The sequence below is a fragment of the Pecten maximus genome, chromosome 2 (genome assembly GCF_902652985.1).
Source record: "Pecten maximus chromosome 2, xPecMax1.1, whole genome shotgun sequence".
In the NCBI taxonomy this organism is placed as follows: Eukaryota; Metazoa; Mollusca; class Bivalvia; order Pectinida; family Pectinidae; genus Pecten; species Pecten maximus.
Window position 1 is genome coordinate 41,081,110 of NC_047016.1, and position 13,110 is coordinate 41,094,219.

The 13,110-nt window shown below is 33.3% G+C and overlaps 1 long non-coding RNA gene across 1 annotated transcript; it reads right to left on the minus strand.

Annotated features, from left to right (window-relative positions):
- Positions 1–10,811: 10,811 nt before the first annotated feature.
- Positions 10,812–12,671, minus strand: LOC117341454. The gene is made up of 4 exons (XR_004535634.1): positions 12,538–12,671; positions 11,868–12,183; positions 11,333–11,404; positions 10,812–10,917 (listed from the first exon to the last, which is right to left on the minus strand). It is a non-coding gene; the product is annotated as an uncharacterized LOC117341454 (long non-coding RNA).
- Between the last annotated feature and the right edge of the window lie 439 nt (positions 12,672–13,110).

Below are 13,110 nucleotides of genomic sequence, written 5' to 3' on the forward strand. Positions count from 1 at the left end.
ATTCTACAACGAATCTGTGTAATATTTTCAGGCTGTCTAGTCCTATAATTGTGACTTGATGAAATTGGGTCAGGAACAAGATTGCTGAGGTATACTGGTGTATTATGATAGCGCATTTTATGAAATTTGATGATTTTGTGGTTTTATCTTCTGTCGATCAATATAGGCCAACCTACCCCACTGTACAGTTTTTCAGTATATGTTAATTTGTTAGCACCAGTAAATATTCTGGCGGCTTCTAAATTTACACTTTCGAGCTTTTGTTATAGTTTAAACATATTTTATTGCAAAAAGTTTACGAACGGATTGGGTACAAGTTATTACAACTTATGTGATCACCCTTTCCTTAATAATGTACAAAGTAAAGAAGAATATGCAATTGGTATATTATACATTAATCTACATTATTAAACCATGTTTTTTGGAAGGAGAAAAAGAGAAAATGGGAGAGATAGGGTTGGAGAGGGAGAGAGAAAGGGATGAGGAGAAACAGAAAGGTGAGGAGAAATGGAAGAAAAGAAGGGAAGAGAATTAATCAGTCTTTTTATTTGTACATACTACATCCGTAAGAGATACAGTCCATCGAGACGTCGGCATTCTCTAATACAGGGCGAAAGAACGTCTGTCATATTTGAATTTGAGTGATCGCAGTATATTAATTTGCTCGAAGCTTTACTTATAATATAATTAACATGATCTAAAAAATTACCATTTTGCGAGGACGTTAGACCAAGGTGTTTTTGAAATGATACATTTAATATTTTCAGAATTCATTAGTAGAACAGGATGATTCAGATCAGTAGTTTCCCTACTAATTATCATACTTTCTGTCTTTTTTGGATTAAAAACCACTAACCATTGCTTCGACCAGTGTGTTAGTTTATCTAAATCACTATTCATATTCATAACTGTGCTATTCGGACAATCGACTATGATATAATGTGTTGTATCGTCAGATTAATTTGATGGTAGATTCTATGTCTATCATGATATCATTAATATACATTAAAAACAACAGAGGACCAAGAATAGAACCCTGAGGAACTCTTCAACCCAATCAGAACTTACGTTTTTAAATACGACTCCCTGTTTCCTGTTATACAAACGTTGAATATAAATCTATTTTGAACATTTAACATTGATTGTATATCTAATTTGAACATTTTATGAACTGCGAAGCAGTTCATTTAACAATGAATATAGATCTACGTTTTTACTTTGAACATTTAACATTGAATATTTAATATAGCTCTACTTTGAACATTTAATATTAAGTATTGAATATATGTATATTTTGAAAATTAAACATTGAATATAGATCTACTTTGAACATTAAACATTGAATATAGATCTACTTTGAACATTAAACATTGAATATAGATCTACTTTGAACATTAAACATTGAATATAGATTTACTTTGAACATATAACATTGAGTATATATCTACTTTGAATATTTAACATTGAATATATATCTATTTTGAACATTAAACATTGAATATTGATCCACTTCGAACATTAAACATTGAATATAAATCTACTTTGAACATTTAACATTGAATAAATATCTATTTGGAACATTTAACATTGAATATTGATCTACTTTGAAAATTAGATTTTGAATATATATCTACTTGGAACATTTAAGATGAATTTGTTCCAATACTGGATATAGAATTTGTGTCATTTTCGACATAGATATGTGTCTATGTTCGACTTCGAGTGCTTTTATGCTTCGCTTTTTATGTTGTTTTTCTTAAGATCATTAATTATGTTTTCATTGACATGAAAATGTCAGGTATGTATCATTTTCGGCGGGTTACATTTTGTTTTTTAGTTATTTATTTTCGTGTATTTAATGCGGCTTACTAAATTTTAATAATGATAATCTTAATAATTTTTATTAAATGTACCAAATATATTTTTCTATGGCCGTGGTTAGTGATCCATCCGTTGTCAATCAAAATGTCCAATTCTCAACACAGCCCAGAATGACTGGATAGATGCGACCATATTTGATGTTGTGTAAGGTATAGACAAATATTTAAAACTTCCCATCCTTGTATAAAAACGAAGGGATTTCTTTCATCTGGAAGATGCGAAGTTGGGACACCTACATTAAGACTTCGCTACATCATCGTGCTCCGTAGAAGTTAAAATCAGAGGATTTCTAGCGAGAGAGGGCTGGACTATAGAAGGATTATTTATAAATACTTTTTATCGCATTTGTTTGACACAAAACCGAAGAAAACTTCCGTGCCCATGTCCGTACGAGATTGATCAAACAAGTCAAGTCCACTAGAGTAGGAGGGGACTTTATATAAGGTTCATGTAAGTAGCAAATCCAGTGCTATTTTTCAAGACTATAAATCACTACACTGCTGCAATGATTAGGTTTTAATATATATCATGGCTAACCATGTGTCTTCCTGTTAACATATAATTTGTTAAGTTGCTTGTTAATTTCGGCGAAACTTGCGTAAAAATGCAAGTTTCAGGAGAACATATTCAGCTCATGTGGATCTCGAATACTGACAAAATAGCCATTACGTTATGTTTACAAGTGTTTTTGGCAGGTGGTAGAGATATTGGTTTGACTGGATTTGAGTTTTTAAAACCATAAACATTGATTCTAATTTAACCTTAAAATGCAGATGGCGGTTGTGAATAATATCACGCGAATATGACATACAATTGTATTGACAAACATTTCTATCATCAAAATGCTCTTATTACGCTATGAAGAACTCTGAACATATCAAGAATATTGTTTTCAGGAAAAATAGTTCGAGCGCAGAGTTTGAGATGAAATATGCAGATTTCTGAAAACATACCCAAACTTCACAGTTTAACTTTTTGTCTCAAAAACATTACAAATTAAGGAATATTCTATATAAATTCACTCATACCACCCGGACATATCCTAGTCCACAAAGAGCTGACACAAAGTCCAAACCCATGGTCCATGTATATTTATTATGTGAAGTCCCTGTATTCATTTTTGGAAATGTTTCAAATGTCAAGAAAGACGACATTTTTAATGAGAACAATACATTTGAGAACAATGAAATTAAAACTAATGATTTTCAATTGTATATGAAAATTACAAACTAACGGTCGAAGGTAGATAAGTACACATGGATTTGATAACCTACCAAACTTTCGCCATCTCCCATCAAATAGTTTAAAACCTTTTCAATATGGCATTCGGTACTTCGATACGAAAAAAAAAAACGAAAAAAACCCAGATGTTTATTCAAAAGTCATTATTGTATACAAACTACGGAAATTCATATGTAATTGTTTAACAAGGCATTCAATAGAATCCGGTGTATTGAGTGGTTGGGTGGCTCTGTTTTTTTCAAAGACGTAACATTGATACTGTTTGTTGTTTGTCTTTCAAATCGACATGAACACCATTGTCGGCCCCCATGCCGGCTCTTCCCTACATTCCATTCGTATGACACGTGGGAACACAGCTTATTTCATTGGCTAAATTTATTATTGATATAAACAAGATAAATAATTCACAATACTGACGTCCATCCTGTTTTAACAATGCATTATTGTTATCCATTTGTTTGTGTTCATATTCTCTCACTGTACTGTTTACGAGAATAAACAATTGTCATTGTCATTGACATGAAAGTCTTCGTTTTAGCATAATTATCCATATTTCTACCAACCAATCAAAATGCTTCATATTAACGAAATTATTCTTCGATCGGAAATTAGCAACGCTAAACCAAGATGGTTGCATCCATGGTTGTTTGACATCTTGCCAAAGGAACCAAAGAGCATATAATACGACGTTTCTGATTGGTCAAATTGTCAGTCGCCATTTTCTACGGAACCAATCAAATTACTAGATAATCAATAACCCTTGAATACGAGCCTCGGAGCAATGCGAAGACATATTTCGTGGAAACCGACGATGCTTGAACACATTCAAATGACTTTCTGTCATTCACAAAACCATTCTTTTTAAAATATTTCATTCGGAACCAGATGCACCTTGTACGCATACCATAAGTATTTTCGTTATAATCGTAGCAATACACAACACGGGGAGTGCTGGGGGTATGTTTGTTTAACATTTCAGACATGAATCTTGGCCTGCATAAGTTAATATATACACTTTACTCATTGTTTACAATGTAAGTATTTGTCAAGGCTCGCATGAAAACAATATACGCCAACTGTGTCCAGCCTTTTTTCGGTGAACCCGTTTACGACAGCGATAAACAAAACGACCTTAGTATCACGTGTTTGCGTATAACAAAATCAATTATACACTATGTGATCAAGTTGATCCATATCCGGGGAAAAAAGCTTGAGGAAGACATGGACTGGTCGAAATGGACGCGAGTATTACTTATTATAATTTGAAAACAGCATAAAATTGTATTTCATGTAGCTTAAGGTATCTGGCTATTTTTTGGTTCTGATGACAACCGAGGTGACACGGTGCCCGTCACAAGGTTCTCGACGTTATCATCTAACATTGTTGGGGTACATACAACTGTCGATATGACACTGGCATTGTAACCTAATGAACGATCAGACCCCTGAGGCCGCCAGGGGCATGTAACAATCTTCCTTGGGGGAGGGGACGTAAAGTATAATTCACAAGTCCCGTCTTCCTGTGCTGAGGCCCATCAGATATTAGCGTGACGTAATCTGTATGAAACTGATCAATGTTTAAGTTGGGATCTTACCATTTCCATTTTATGAATAATGTTTTAGATATATCTCTCGCCTGAAGATCAGTTAAAATTTGTGATCTGAGAAACAATCCCAGAGACCGGTCGTTACATCGATTTCGGAACAAAAACCATCGATCTTTAGTACAAGTGGTCGCTTATTCCCGGTTTCATGACAAAACGGTTTTTATAGACAGGGAGTGATATACTTACATAGATTATATGACTTTAAACATATTTTATTTACACATATTTGCAAATAGGATTTGGCACAAGTTATTACAACTTATGAAGCCATTTCCTTACAATAGTTACATAGACAACAGATGATATTACAGACTGATCAACTGCAGTACGAAAGAGATATAGGCCTACATAACATTAGGCACTCACACAAAATAATATAACAAAGTCAATAAAATTTTCAAACATGTTAAATATTGTTAAAATCTTGTTAAAATCTTCCGCTGGATTTTATAAAATTTTGTACTTTGTTAAATACAACACAATTTAAATCCAAAGACATATTTTCATTTCCAAAAAGTAATAATCTTAAAGATATATTTATATCTAAATCACTTAAATGATTTAAAAGCACAACTCGAGCATTTGTGTAAGATTGACATTCAAAGAAGAAGTGATAGGCATTCTCACAATAATAGCCACAATTTACACAATTTGAGTTTTGGACCAGATTTGAACGGTAAAGATCATGATTAAGGGAACTGCATTCATGTCTTAATTTAGTGTGAATAATATTAAGTTTTCTATCACCAATTAAGTAATAAGGAGGTACTGAGCATGGTAAGTTAGGGGCTAAAGCTGACTTGAAAGCAGAAAAAGGCATGGATCTAATATCAGAATGTATAGAGTTCCACATCGTCAAAGAGGAAGGTAGAAAAGATTGTTTTGTAATAGACAGTCTGAAATTTGGGATTCTATATTTTTCATTATTTCTTAGACCCTGTCTGTTTTCACCGACTGTAGAGGGAAGTAAATTTGTAATGTAGTTTGGAGTTTGATGTCTATCCATTTTGTAAACTAATTGTAATTTCCGTCTTTTCCTTCTAACTGAAAGTAATTCTAGACCTGTTTCTGAATACAATGACTCGTTTCTAGCAAATAATGGTAACCCTGTTATTATCCTAGCTGCCTCCCGCTGAACCTTCTCTAACTTTTCTGAATCACTTGAAGTGCACCCATCCCAAACTTCACACGCATATTCTAAAACTGGTAAAATATAAGTTTTATAAATTCGTAAAAGAGCATCACGCTTTAATGTATATTTAAGTTTTCGCAATATATTTACTTTTCCCATAGCCGACTTATAAATTTCATTTATATGATCTACCCATTTAGCATCTGAATTTAATGTAACTCCAAGATGTCTATGCTTACTACTAAAATTTAAAAAATGACCATCAAAAATCAGTTCCAGATCTTCATCAACGTTATCCGAATTAGAAATAAAAATAACTTCCGTCTTATTTGGATTAAAAGTAACTAGCCAAGTACTTGCCCATCTGTTTAAAGCATCCAGGTCTCTATTTAAAACTGTTTGTATTTCTAGACATGAAGATGAAGAGACTTTCAAAGAGGTGTCGTCAGCGAAAAGACGTGCAGTAGATTGAAGAATTTCTGAGATATCATTGATAAATATTAAGAAAAATAGAGGCCCAAGAATGGAACCTTGAGGGACGCCAGCATGTATCAAACCAAAATCCGAATAACAATTATTTATAAAAACTTTTTGTCGTCTGTTGGTTAAGTAGTTTTCAATCCATGATAGAAAATTTCCGCATATCCCGTATGACTTTAGTTTTACTAATAAACCTTTATGCCAAACCCTGTCAAACGCTTTAGAAATATCACAGAAAACTAAACAAGAATGTTTTTTTTCTTCTAGATCAAGGCAAATGTTATGATATAAATCAATTAATTGATATACGGTCGAGTGACCCGGCATAAATCCTGATTGATACTGATAGAAAAGTGAATTTTCAAGAAAATAATTATGTAAATACTTGAAGATAACTCTTTCAAATGTTTTACCAACAGAGGACAAAAGTGATATAGGTCTATAATTAGAAGGAGAATGCCTATCACCCTTCTTAAAAAGAGGTATCACTTTAGCAAATTTCCAAGTATCGGGATAAATACCAGTTGATAACGACAAATTAAAAAGCAATTCAAGTGGTCTACATACAGTTTTAGCAGTATACTTCAACATGTGGTGGCTAATTTCATCAGAGCCAGAAGCTTTACCAAGTTTTAAATTCATCAAAACATCAGATATGTCATTTTGACTTATTACAGGTAACTCAAAAGAACTCTCTGTTTTAGGTTCTAACAAAGGAACATCGTTATTGTTGTCATCTATGCTAGTGATACTGCAAAAATAGTCGTTCAATGCATTACATTTGGCCTTATCATCGACTAATAAACGTTCCGAAATTGGATCAACTAAAGTAGGGATAGGACGTGATGTCTCAGAATTCCCCATCAATCTTTTGACAAGTCGCCAATAGTTTTTAGGATCAGACGAATGATAAAACTCAATAAGATTTCCAACATTTTCATAAAAAGACTGTCGTGCATACTTTTTCATATTATTCACTTTATTTCGCTGATTTTTGAATTTAGCTATGTCCCGTGGATGATTGGTACGTTTGGCTATTTTCCGAAATCTATCACGAGCTCTCATATTTTTTCTAAGGTCTGAAGACATCCAGGGCTTATCGTTTGGTCTTACAGTAATTTCCTTATGTGGTATCGATCTACGAGCAAAATCAAGAAAAAATTCAGTAAAACGTTCACTGGCCGAATTGACAGAGTTGCATGTAGCGAAAAGAGTATCCCAATCATATTCTTCAACAAGACGATTAAAAAGTACATAGTCGCCTCTTTTATATAACCAAATTTTACGTTTATATGCTAGTTTCTGAAATGACGGAACAGAAATATATACAACACAACCTTGGTGGTCAGTAACTACATTTTCAGTAGATACTACAGAGGAATAAGTGTATGAAATTGATTCTGATACCAAAATTGGATCGAGTAAACTTGACCTCGTGGGACTTATACGAGTAGGTTCATTTATGACATTTATAAAATTAAACGAATTTATTATATCAGATAAAACATGATTCTGTGACATAGTAAGCATGTCAACATTGAGGTCTCCAAGCAGTATGACATTACTGGATATTTCCACCGCATCACTTATTGAAGCCTGAAGATTTTCCCAGAATTGATTTGTATGAAAGGAAGAACGGTACACAGTCCCAATGAGTATGTTTTTTTCGGGAAGATAAATTTGGAGCCATAATATTTCAGTGTCGGGACGTTCTAGATCAACTATCCTGCTAACTTTCAAAACCTCGTTTACATATACTAAAATCCCCCCTCCCGCAAAATTTCTATCAAGTCTAAAAGGGTGGTGGAAGCCATCCAGTAATAACTCGCTGCTTGGGACTTCAACATCAAGATGAGTTTCAGTAAGACATATTACGTCATATTCACCTGCTATATTTTCAATATATTCAAGTTTGTTTCTCACACTTCTAATATTTAAATGAAAAACAGAAAGTTCACCTTCTACAGGCCCTGGATTTGACTCAATATCCATATGCTGTAATAATAGTAATATCAAAATAAGCAAAAAATAGTTATTGCTCATATATGTTTTACGATAATTTTTCAACAAATTTACACATACAGCTATAGTGCTTTTTAAGACGTTAGTTAAAAAGACAAATATTTTAAAATGGAAGAAAACAGAACGTAATCGAAAAATCATATATCTGTATGCTTTGGCATAAAATTTCCGATTGCCACCCTGTGACCCATAAAATCATTACCCATTATCAAAGATCGAATGATTTGGTATGGGTATACATGTATCAGGGTGACCTACGGAAGATATTGCATTAACTAAGTGTACATGAATCCAGCGGAAGAAAAGGAACAAAATATGAAGATACAAACACCAAATATACAAAAGTATACATGTATCTGCATGGTGCATCATGCTATAGGATGTATATATAACTGACCGAGGGGTAACTGTGGTCAGAAACATAACCTTCTGTGATTCTAGATAAATAAGACAACCTGTACATAGATGACAAATTTGAAAATTGATTTAAACGTGACATAGATTACAGACAGCATGTACATTCTACAGTAAGTAAATAATTCTGCATGCATGGTCGCATTTACGTTGACAAATACATTACTAATTTGTAATAACGATAATAATAAGTTTGCAATATATGATTGCAAAATAGGCCATTTGATAAATAATTATCTATCTATATACATCATAGAAATGATTGCGAGAAAGTATTTTGAAACATTATAAACGTGTCAATATGATATACATATACATAATATACTATTGAAATGATTGCGAGAAAGTCATTTCAGAAATTTAAACGTGTCAATTCATTTTAGAGATTGTACACGCTTCAATTTTATAAACTTATACTATTGATATGATTGCGAGAAATTCATTAAAAAAAAAAAAAATTACAATCGAGTAAATTTAAACGTGTCAATATAATACATATACTGTTGAAATGATTGCGAGAAATTCATTTCAGAAAAATAAACGTGTTAATATTATATACATGTACCATTGAAATGGTTGCGAGAAATTCATATAAAAAATATATATATAATCGAGTCAATTTATTTAATTATGAACGTATAAATATTATATACATATGTATGTACTATTGAAAAGATTGCTAGAAAGTCATATCAAGAGAAGGCTAGACTATATTATGACAATTTTAAAACTTCCAGTTGAAAGGAGGCTGATTGAGTTTTCTACAATGCTTGAGAGTAGAATTGGGGATAGTTGCTACGATAACGTAACCCTGGACAACGGACGGACAATATCCGACTTGTGTGGAATATCCCTTTAAATCACTATTAGTCCCGAATGACTTGTTGAATTTTAATCAAATTAGTATAGAGCATTTTTGAGTGAGGGAATCCTGTATAAATGGATGGTGTGACCCCGGGATCACTTTTTGCCCCTTGCATCGGGCCATTGGATTAAAACTTGGAAACAGCTGAGATCCTTCATCTAATGACGGTGAGCTAAACACATTACATTTGAGCATTGCTTGACCATGTAGTGTCAACTTAATATCGTGAGTTTTAAGCCAAAATCTATGTGTATATCCGGTTATTTTGTCGTTTGGTCGACCATGCTCAAAATCAACTTGGTTCTTCCATTCCTTTAGTCGTAGCCGCACAAAAAGTTAAAACTTCATTTCACAATTCATTCTTAATTATTCTCCGGACAAGCTTAATTCAATTTTTATTTCCGGTGACCTTGACCTTTCCATAACCACGCCCAAACTAAAAGATTTCTATACCCCTTCCGCAAAGAAAAACTACACACAGATTTTGAACTTCACTCTCAAATTATCATCCGGAATAGAAGCGGAAGGACGGCCATCTCCTTGTCAAATATGCCCCCGTTTTTCTGGGTGTGGGGTCGAGGCTTAAAAGTTAAAATGGGTAAGAATCAACCCAACACCACGTCCAAATTAATGCTCACAGCAATGCCAGAATGGTTTCAGAACTCACACAACTAAATCAGCCAATCAGCTGCTGTTTTACCGATAACCATGTCCCTAACGAAAATATGTTTCTGAAGTTTGAAGCAGTTTCTGAGTAAGAAATAATAGGTACTTCTTATATGCGAGAATAAAAAGGAATATCTTAAGACTTGGAAAAAAAATATACACCCCTGCTGAAAATAGAATGACGTAGGACTACGGATGAAAAAAGCGGGAATTCCCCAGGTGGGGGTTCCCCAGTCCACTGTAAATATCAAGGTTACTGTTTTTCGAGTTTCTGAGTGCTCTTACAACCTATACAACAACATAATTTCTCAGATAGCGAGAACTTCAAACTTTAATTGATATAAATTACACATTATTTGAACTTCAAATGAGCGATTCAGGGGATGGAGTCACTAGTAATAATAAAATATTTACATGCAGTTGTGCGAGTCCTTTCAACGTGTGTCCTTCTCCTTTGTTCATCTTTTATTGTCTTTCCACATCAACAAACGACAAGATAAAACAAATTTCAGTCTTCATTTTAATCAAAATTATTTATTTTTTATTAGCACAATTTGAAACAAAAATACCCTGCGATTTTGGCTTCTCCTTGGAGTAGACCATGATACCTGAAACAAAGATGAAAGTATATAGATAAAAATAGGTAAAGATAAGTAAATATGTATACTATATGTAGAGCTAATGTAATAGCAGTATGATATTAAACACTTCGGGTGGTACTTAGTCAAATTTACTTGTATTTTTATATTTAGATACATGTCAATCAATCTATAATGAATAACGCCTATTTAATTGAAGAGAACCATTGGCAAATAAGATTTCATTTATATTTTTCATTTCATTTTTTAACAAACGCTTTCAATATTCAATTGATATCTAAAGCTGCTACTTCACCAATAAACAGTGTTAATGTTTTATCGAAAACGAAAATTAACTTTTGTATAATTATAAACAGTACCAAAAGTTACATGAAGTTTCCAAAATAAATCTTGATATTCTCTTAAAATACTGCCATAAACTTACTTTATTAGTTAAATCTGTTTTAACCGGAGTTGCTGGCTCGGAGGAGGAGGAATCCGACAAGCAGAACCATCACTGAAATACAAAAAGAAAGAATTATAGATAGTTATACAAATGAAAATGTTTAATCAGTAATAAATGAGTTATTGATAGTAAACCGATAAATGATGTTTATAAGTAATAATGTAAAAGTAGTGAAATTGAAAATAGTGGAACACACTGAAAAAAAAACTAAAAAAAATCTACATGCAGAAGAAACCATAATTCTAAATATCAAAATAATAAAGAGGGAATAGTACGAACGAATTATATAAATTTGGATGCGGAGACTTGAAAAAGTACCAGGAGAATAAGACAAGGTGGTCCGGAAGGCTAAGCGAATATTGTTTCATCGACGACATCCGCTAATATTTGAATGCATAAAATGGTATATGGCGGAACCCGTGCAAAATTTTAACAAATTTTATTTATATGGTTCCAATATGTCATAATGGATATATTTCCATGAACTCGTCAATAATATATTTATTTTACTTACAAAGAGTTCCATCGCCGTTGAAAATGGAGTTTTCGTCAGATGGTAGGGTCGAGGAGGGTGTGAACAGAGGGGCAGAGAATGGCGGATTCCATATAACCTGTTTCTTCACTGCAGCTTTTTTGCCATATCCGGAATATCCAGAATACGTGGGGTATGAGGAGTAAGCCTTGGTGTATCCCCCAGTGCTGTACTGGTTGATATGACCTTTTTGTAAGTATTGGCTCCCCACGCCGTCGCCATAGTTACCATAGGCCTCGCTCCTGGCCGTAACCACACAACAGGCCACAACGGCAATGGAGATTAATACAGCCCTCATCTGAAACATGCATTATATTGACTGAATAAGTATTTCTTTTTTAAAATATCACGATCAATGTTTAATTAACTGATTTAATGATTTATTCTATTTCAATTTGCAATTTCCACTAGATTTAACCCCCCCCCCCCCACCCCCCAAAAAAATCTTGAAAAATAGTGTATATTCAATTATAATCTAACATAGCATTGAACATTTATTTTAGAAGAGATTGTAATAAAACAAGCCGAAAATTACTTTGAAGCCAGTTACACAGCTTGCTTTCATTAACATAAAGTATGCTTTCTCTTAACAGAAGTAATAAGTTTTTTGTGTGTGAAAATACACTAGTTCTACAGTATTTTGAAGACCCACCTTTGCATGCGTTTATCAGTACAAGCTGTTTACGGGCGAAAATTTTCGCTGCTACTTATATACAAAAACCCGGACGTTGTGAAAACCCAACACGGACCACTCAACTGGTCGGACATATTAAGGTACCACCCCAAAATTTCACACCATTATTGGTAAAATTACGTCAGTGGTAGTGCATACAGTGTGCGGAAGTTATCGTTGACGATAGCCAGAGGAAATAAACGTGTTACAGAAACATAACTGACCACGAGTGTGGCGCTTCGTGGAAAGTTAATGTGTCCTTGAGGCGCAATATCGCAGGTAACGGTCAATCATTTTTCGTAAATACTGTGTTATCAATTGTCAAGACGGCCGTTAGGTGACATATATAAATGTGTTTTTCAGACATCTTCTTTCTCTGTATTTCCTCTTTGAACATCGTGTTGAAGGAATTCCACTTAAAAAAATCAAATATAAAATGAATATTATCGTCTTTGAAGATAAATCAAAATTATTTAAGAAATTAAGATCCATGGTCTTAAAGAGTCAACCAATGGAAGGATATTGTATGTGTACTTTTTTTTTTAAATCAGA